General features: G+C 44.9%; 1 protein-coding gene across 1 annotated transcript in view; it reads left to right on the plus strand.

Annotated features, from left to right (window-relative positions):
• cacnb2b (calcium channel, voltage-dependent, beta 2b) overlaps positions 1–8,638 on the plus strand; it is an 84,836-nt gene extending 76,198 nt beyond the window's left edge. The window contains exon 15 of the mRNA XM_042308321.1: positions 8,169–8,638. The gene's annotated coding sequence lies outside the window, so the exon portion shown is untranslated. The remainder of the gene's footprint in view (positions 1–8,168) is intronic.
• Positions 8,639–8,858: the final 220 nt, after the last annotated feature.

Below are 8,858 nucleotides of genomic sequence, written 5' to 3' on the forward strand. Positions count from 1 at the left end.
CTATTGAGAGAGGAGACAATGGTCTGAATCATAAAGTTCCCCGCCGCACCAGAATCCACTAAAGCTGTAGACAGGGCATGAGGGACAGTCAGCCAGAGTGATGGGTACTAAAAAGAGTCTACAGGAAGAGCAGTAGATGGAATACTCACTCCTGGTACAGGAGATGTAACTTCACGTGACCGTCCCTCTGCTCTAGTGGATCCCGGATTCTGAAGTAATGGACACAGCTGGTGCTTGAGACCTCCTTGGCCACAGTACAGACAGAGCCCCAGCTGCATCCGTCTGCAATATTCCGCCATTGGAAGGCATGTGACCCCTACCTCCATGGCTTCAGGCTCTGATCCCGAACACTCGCAGAAGGAGGGAGAGAAGTGATGTCGAGGCCTACGCTCCCGGAGGAGGTTATCCAGACGGATGGCCATCGCAATGAGTGCATCCAGGGTGAGGTTGTCATCTTGGCAGGCCAGTTTTGTCTGGTCCTCCACGCGCAGACCTCTTCTAAATAACGTGCTGATCGCCGGCTCATTCCATCCACTGGAAGCTGCTACTGTCCGAAAGGTCTGATTCCCCTGCTGGAGCTGAGGACACTCACCTCCCTCTCTGCCATCCGCGGGATGATCGAAAATACATTTAAACAGAGCCATGAACCCCTCATAAGTCTCAAGCTCCTCCTCTCCTCTCTCCCAGGTGGCTGTAGCCCATTCCAATGCCAACACATTGAGCAGAGAAATCCCCGCGGCAACCTTAGACCTCTAGGTGGTGGGAGCTCCCATCTGATGTGTGAAATAGAGGGAGCACTGAAGGAGGAAGCCATGGCATTTGGATGTTGTCCAGTCATATTTCTCCGGGAGGGATAGATGGGCATCGCTGACCTGAGGGGGTTGCTGGGCTCTAGACTATCCTCTGCTGTTGAGATGTTGTAGACTGCAGAGAACCTCTTCCATGGTCGTCCCCAGTTGAGCCAGCTGATCATGGTGTTGACGAAGAAGGTCACCTTATTCATTGATCGTCTGGGAGACGTCCGGTTGTCCCGCTGCTTCCCTATTTTGAGTTGGTATTCTGAAATTATGGGGCGGTGAGTCGGAAGCAGGTGCAACGTTTTAATAAAACAATAAAACCAAGAACACGACACTAACATAAGGCAGAATGCCAATACACAAGAACAATACCAACTGGTGTATGAACAAGTGAGTGAACATGGGAGAGGGACAAAAAAGGGGATGAAATGATGAAGGTAATGGAGTACAGGTGTGAGTCATAATGATTCACAGGTGTGCGTACTGATGAATCCCAGGACCGGTGGTTAGTACTCTGGTGACGTCGGACGCCAGAGGGGAGGAGCAGGAGCAGACGTGACACATCCGATGAGTGAAGATGTCATTTGTAATTGTATTTGTATTTATTATGGATCCCCATTAGTTCCTGCCAAGGCAGCAGCTACTCTTCCTGGGGTCCAGCACAATTAAGGCAGTTTATATAATTTTAAAAACATTGCAATACATTCACAGATTTCACAACACAATGTCTGCCCTCAGGCCCCTACTCCACCACTACCACATACCTTCAGGATTAAATCCATGTGTATGTGTGTGTATAGTGATTGACCACAAGTTCTCAATGAGATTAAAGTCTGGGGAGTTTCCTGGCCATGGACCCAAAATATCGATATTTTGTTCCCCGAGCCACTTGGTTATCACTTTTGCCTTATGGCAAGGTGCTCCATCATGCTGGAACAGGCATTGTTCATCACCAAACTGTTCCTCGATGGTTGGGAGAAGTTGCTCTCGGAGGATGTGTTGGTACCATTCTTTATTTATGGCTGTGTTCTTAGGAAAAATTGTGAGTGAGCCCACTCCCTTGGCTGAGAAGCAACCCCACACATGAATGGTCTCAGGATGCTTTACTGTTGGCATGACACAGGACTGATGGTAGCACTCACCTTGTCTTCTCCGGACAAGCTTTATTCCGGATGCCCCAAACAATCGGAAAGGGGATTCATCAGAGAAAATGACTTCACCCCAGTCCTCAGCAGTCCAATACCCTGTGAAGGTGGAAGATCGGTTAGGAAATCCACCGACAGGTGCGACCACGGCCGTTGTGGAATGGGTAAGGGTTGTAACTTACCTCTGGGCAGGTGTCTAGGAGCCTTGCACTAGGCGCACACTGAGCACAAGGAAACAAGGAAACATAAACCCTCACCTCCTTAGCTAAAGTGGGCCACCAGTACCTCTCATTAAGACCGTCCGGCCGATCCCAGGATGACCAGAGGAGGGTGACATACAGACGGAATGTACAGACGCCCAGGTGGACACTGAGGGGGAGCGGGCACGTGATGCCCGCTCAATGTCCGCATTCAGCTCCCACACTACCGGCGCCACCAAACTAGAGGCTGGGAGTATGGGAGTGGGATCCATGGACCGCTCCTCTGTGTCATACAGCCGGGACAGTGCGTCTACCTTAACTTCTTGGTGACAGGGGGCAGTATTTTCACGTCCGGATGAATTGCATTCCCAAATTCAACTGCATCCCCAGAAGATAAGATATGCATACTATTAGTAGATTTGGATAGAAAACACTCTGAAGTTTCTAAAACAGTTTGAATCATGTCTGTGAGTAGAACATAACTTATTTAGCAGGCGAAACCCAGAGGACAAACCATTCCCAATTTTCTTTTGGGGGTCACTCTCTTTTCAATGAGTTTTCATTGGGAATCCAGATTTCTAAGGGACCTTCTTGCTATTCCTACCGTTTCCACTGGATGTCACCAGTCTTTAGAAATTGGTTGAGGTTTTTCCTTTGTGTAATGAAGAAGTACGGCCATCTTGAACGAGGGTAATTGAAGTGTACTGTTAGATAGAGGCGCGTGACCAGAAAGCATGCTAGTTTATTTACCTCCTGTATTGAACACAGATCATCCCATCTTCAATTTGATCGATTATTTACGTTAAAAAATACCTAAAGTTGTATTAAATCAAAATCAAATTTTATTTGTCACATACACATGGTTAGCAGATGTTAATGCGAGTGTAGCGAAATGCTTGTGCTTCTAGTTCCGACAATGCAGTAATAACCAACAAGTAATCTAGCTAACAATTCCAAAACTACTACCTTATAGACAAGTGTAAGGGGATAAAGAATATGTACATAAAGATATATGAATGAGTGATGGTACAGAGCGGCATAGGCAAGATACAGTAGATGGTATCGAGTACAGTATATACATATGAGATGAGTATGTAAACAAAGTGGCATAGTTAAAGTGGCTAGTGATACATGTATTACATAAAGATGCAGTAGATGATATAGAGTACAGTATCTACGTATACATATGAGATGAATAATGTAGGGTATGTAAACATTATATTAGGTAGCATTGTTTAAAGTGGCTAGTGATATATTTACATCATTTCCCATCAATTCCCATTTTTAAAGTGGCTGGAGTTGAGTCAGTGTGTTGGCAGCAGCCACTTAATGTTAGTGGTGGCTGTTTAGCAGTCTGATGGCCTTGAGATAGAAGCTGTTTTTCAGTCTCTCGGTCCCAGCTTTGATGCACCTGTACTGACCTCGCCTTCTGAATGATAGCGGGGTGAACAGGCAGTGGCTCGGGTGGTTGTTGTCCTTGATGATCTTTATGGCCTTCCTGTAACATCGGGTGGTGTAGGTGTCCTGGAGGGCAGGTAGTTTGCCCCCGGTGATGCGTTGTGCAGACCTCACTACCCTCTGGAGAGCCTTACGGTTGTGGGTGGAGCAGTTGCCATACCAGGCGGTGATACAGCCCGCCAGGATGCTCTCGATTGTGCATCTGTAGAAGTTTGTGAGTGCTTTTGGTGACAAGCCGAATTTCTTCAGCCTCCTGAGGTCTTCACGATGCTGTCTGTGTGGGTGGACCAATTCAGTTTGTCTGTGATGTGTATGCCGAGGAACTTAGAACTTGCTACCCTCTCCACTACTGTTCCATCAATCATCTCCTTAGTCCACAATCATCCACAATCCACAATCCACAATCATCACAATCATCTCCTTAGTTTTGTTGACGTTGAGTGTGGGGTTATTTTCCTGACACCACACTCCGAGGGCACTCACCTCCTCCCTGTAGGCCGTCTCGTCGTTGTTGGTAATCAAGCCTACCACTGTTGTGTCGTCCGCAAACTTGATGATTGAGTTGGAGGCGTGCGTGGCCACGCTGTCGTCGGTAAACAGGGAGTACAGGAGAGGGCTCAGAACGCACCCTTGTGGGGCCCCAGTGTTGAGGATCAGTGGGGTGGAAATGTTGTTGCCTACCCTCACCACCTGGGGGCGGCCCGTCAGGAAGTCCAGTACCCAGTTGCACAGGGCGGGTTCGAGACCCAGGGTCTCGAGCTTGATGACGAGCTTGGAGGGTACTATGGTGTTAAATGCCGAGCTGTAGTTGATGAACAGCATTCTCACATAGGTATTCCTCTTGTCCAGATGGGTTAGGGCAGTGTGCAGTGTGGTTGAGATTGCATCGTCTGTGGACCGATTTGGGCGGTAAGAAAATTGGAGTGGGTCTAGGGTGTCAGGTAGGGTGGAGGTGATATGGTCCTTGACTAGTCTCTCAAAGCACTTCATGATGACGGAAGTGAGTGCTACGGGGCGGTAGTCGTTTAGCTCAGTTACCTTAGCTTTCTTGGGAACAGGAACAATGGTGGCCCTCTTGAAGCATGCGGGAACAGCAGACTGGGATAGGGATTGATTGAATATGTCCGTAAACACACCAGCCGGCTGGTCTGCGCATGCTCTGAGGGCGCGGCTGGGGATGCCGTCTGGGCCTGCAGCCTTGCGAGGGTTAACACGTTTAAATGTTTTACTCACCTCGACTGCAGTAAAGGAGAGGCCACATGTTTTGGTTGCAGGCCGTGTCAGTGGCACTGTATTGTCCTCAAAGCGGGCAAAAAAGTTATTTAGTCTGCCTGGGAGCAAGACATCCTGGTCCGTGACTGGGCTGGTTTTCTTTTTGTACTCCGTGATTGACTGTAGACCCTGCCATATACCTCTTGTGCCTGAGCCGTTGAATTGAGATTCTACTTTGTCTCTATACTGACGCTTAGCTTGTTTGATTGCCTTGCGGAGGGAATAGCTACACTGTTTGTATTCGGTCATGTTTCCGGTCTTGTTGTCCTGATTAAAAGCAGTGGTTCGCGCTTTCAGTTTCACGCAAATGCTGCCATCAATCCACGGTTTCTGGTTTGGGAATGTTTTAATCATTGCTATGGGAACGACATCTTCAACGCACGTTCTAATGAACTCGCACACCGAATCAGCGTATTCGTCAATGTGGTTGTCTGACGCAATACGAAACATATCCCAATCCACGTGATGGAAGCAGTCTTGGAGTGTGGAATCAGATTGGTCGGACCAGCTTTGGACAGACCTCAGCGTGGGAGCTTCTTGTTTTAGTTTCTGTCTGTAGGCAGGGATCAACAAAATGGAGACGTGGTCAGCTTTTCCGAAAGGAGGGCGGGGCAGGGCCTTATATGCATCGCGGAAGTTAGAATAGCAATGATCCAAGGTTTTGCCAGCCCTGGTTGCGCAATCGATATGCTGATACAATTTAGGGAGTCTTGTTTTCAGATTATCCTTGTTAAAATCCCGAGCTACAATGAATGCAGCCTCAGGATGTGTGGATTCCAGTTTGCAAAGAGTCAAATAAAGTTAGTTCAGAGCCATCGATGTGTCTGCTTGGGGGGGAATATATACGGCTGTGATTATAATCGAAGAGAATTCCCTTGGTAGATAATGCGGTCAACATTTTATTGTGAGGAATTCTAAATCAGGTGAACAGAAGGACTTGAGTTCCTGTATGTTGTTGTGGCCACACCACGTCTCGTTAGCCATAAGGCATACGCCCCCGCCCCTCTTCTTACCAGAAAGATGTTTGTTTCTGTCGGCGCGATGCGTGGAGAAACCAGCTGGCTGCACCGACTCCGATAGCGTCTCTCCAGTGAGCCATGCGTCCGTGAAGCAAAGAACCTTACAGTCTCTGATGTCCCTCTGGAATGCTACCCTTGCTCGGATTTCATCAACCTTGTTGTCAAGAGACTGGACATTGGCGAGAAGTATACTGGGGAGTGGTGCACGATGTGCCCGTCTCCGGAGTCTGACCAGAAGACCGCTTCGTTTCCCTCTTTTACGAAGTCGTTTTTTTGGGTCGCCGGCTGGGATCCATTCCGTTGTCCTGGGTGAAAGGCAGAACGCAGGATCCGCTTCGCGAAAATCATATTATTGGTCGTACTGATGGTGAGTTGACGCTGCTCTTATATTCAGTAGTTCTTCTCGACTGTATGTAATGAAACCTAAGATGACCTGGGGTACTATTGTAAGAAATAACACGTAAAAAAACCAAAAAACTGCATAGTTTCCTAGGAACGCGAAGCGAGGCGGCCATCTCTGTCGGCGCCGGAAGAAAAACTAGTGTTCTATTACTGTAACTATAGTGTTCTATTACTGTAACTCAACTATAGTGTTCTATTACTGTAACTCAACCATAGTGTTCTATTACTCAAACTCAACTATAGTGTTCTATTACGCTAACTCAACTATAGTTTTCTATTACTGTAACTATAGTGTTCTATAACTGTGACTATAGTGTTCTATTACTGTAACTATAGTGTCCTATTACTGTAACTATAGTGTTCTATTACTGTAACTATAGTGTTATATTACTGAAATTATAGTGTCCTATTACTGTAACTATAGTGTTATATTACTGTAACTATAGTGTCCTATTAATTTAACTATAATGATCTATTACTGCAACTCATCTATAGTGTTCTATTACTGTGACTATATTGTTCTATTACTGTAACTATAGTGTTCTATTACTGTATCTATAGTGTTCTATTACTGTAACTATAGTGTTCTATTACTTTATCTATAGTGTTCTATTACTGTAACTCAACTATAGTTTTCTATTACTGTAACTACAGTGTTCTATTACTGTAACTATAGTGTTCTATTACGCTAACTCAACTATAGTGTTCTATTACTGTAACTCAACCATAGTGTTCTATTACTCTAACTCAACTATAGTTTTCTATTACTGTAACTATAGTGTTCTGTTACTGTAACTATAGTGTTCTATTACTGTAACTATAGTGTTCTATTACTGTATCTATAGTGTCCTATTACTGTATCTATAGTGTCCTATTACTGTAACTATAGTGTTCTATTACTGTAACTATAGTGTTCTATTACTGTAACTATAGTGTTCTATTACTGTATCTATAGTGTTCTATTACTGTAACTATAGTGTCCTATTACTGTAACTATAGTGTTCTATTACTGTAACTCAACCATAGTGTTCTATTACTGTAACTATAGTGTTCTATTACTGTAACTGTAGTGTTCAATTACTGTAACTATAGTGTTCTATTACTGTAACTATAGTGTCCTATTACTGTAACTATAGTGTCCTATAACTGTAACTGTAGTGTCCTATTACTTTAACTATAGTGTTCTATTACTTTATCTATAGTGTTCTATTACTCTAACTCAACTATAGTTTTCTATTACTGTAACTATAGTGTTCTGTTACTGTAACTATAGTGTCCTATTACTGTAACTATAGTGTTCTATTACTGTAACTATAGTGTTCTATTACTGTAACTATAGTGTTCTATTACTGTAACTATAGTGTTCTATTACTGTATCTATAGTGTTCTATTACTGTAACTATAGTGTTCTATTACTTTATCTATAGTGTTCTATTACTGTAACTATAGTGTTCTATTACTGTAACTATAGTGTTCTATTACTGTAACTATAGTGTTCTATTACTGTAACTATAGTGTTCTATTACTTTATCTATAGTGTTCTATTACTGTAACTATAGTGTTCTATTACTGTAACTATAGTGTTCTATTACTGTAACTATAGTGTTCTATTACTGTAACTATAGTGTTCTATTACTGTAACTCAACTTTAGTGTTCTATTACTCTAACTCAACCATGCATATTGCTAATTATCTTAATGGAGTTAGGTAAACATTTTAATAGGCTAAGTGTTTAGTCTTCTTACAAGTTGCATGTGATGCATTTATAATATACACATATCAAAAATTACTGCCCATTAACATGATTTTCATTTGACCGTGTATGATGATGATGACGATTATGATTGTTATTATTATTATGTTTTTTTATTCCAGGATGGAGAGGGAATTAATAAGCCATCTGCGATGAAGAGGAAGGGTTCCCATGACCACCAGGCTGACAAGCACACCCAGCCCGCAGAGAGGAGAAAGAAACATCTCTCAGACAATCACACACCCACGACCACCCTACAAACCACCCTAACCACCACAACTGCAGGACAGAGCACCACACTCAGCCTCAGTAGAAAGAGAATATCTCCAGCCTGGACAAAGATCACTGCCAGTTGAAGAGGAGCGGGAGGAGGAGCACTACAGCCCCAAGACAGTCTCACAGAGACCATAACCACCATCACCATCACCATACCACCCCCCCCCACCACCACCCAAACCACCTCAGAACCAACCACCATCACCACACAACCCCCCTGACTACCACCCAAGCCACCTCAGAACCAACCACCATCACCACCCGACCCCCCCACCACCACCCAAACCACCTCAGAACCAACCACCATCACCACACAACCCCCCACCACCACCCAAACCACCTCAGAACCAACCACCATCACCACACCAACCCCCCAACCACCACCCAAACCACCTCAGAACCAACCACCATCACCACACCAACCACCACCCAAACCATCTCAGAACCAACCACCATCACCACACAACCCCCCTCACCACCACCCAGACCACCTCAGAACCAACCACCATCACCACCCGACCCACCCCCCACCACCA

This window comes from Oncorhynchus tshawytscha, linkage group LG28 (genome assembly GCF_018296145.1).
Source record: "Oncorhynchus tshawytscha isolate Ot180627B linkage group LG28, Otsh_v2.0, whole genome shotgun sequence".
NCBI classification, from domain to species: Eukaryota; Metazoa; Chordata; class Actinopteri; order Salmoniformes; family Salmonidae; genus Oncorhynchus; species Oncorhynchus tshawytscha.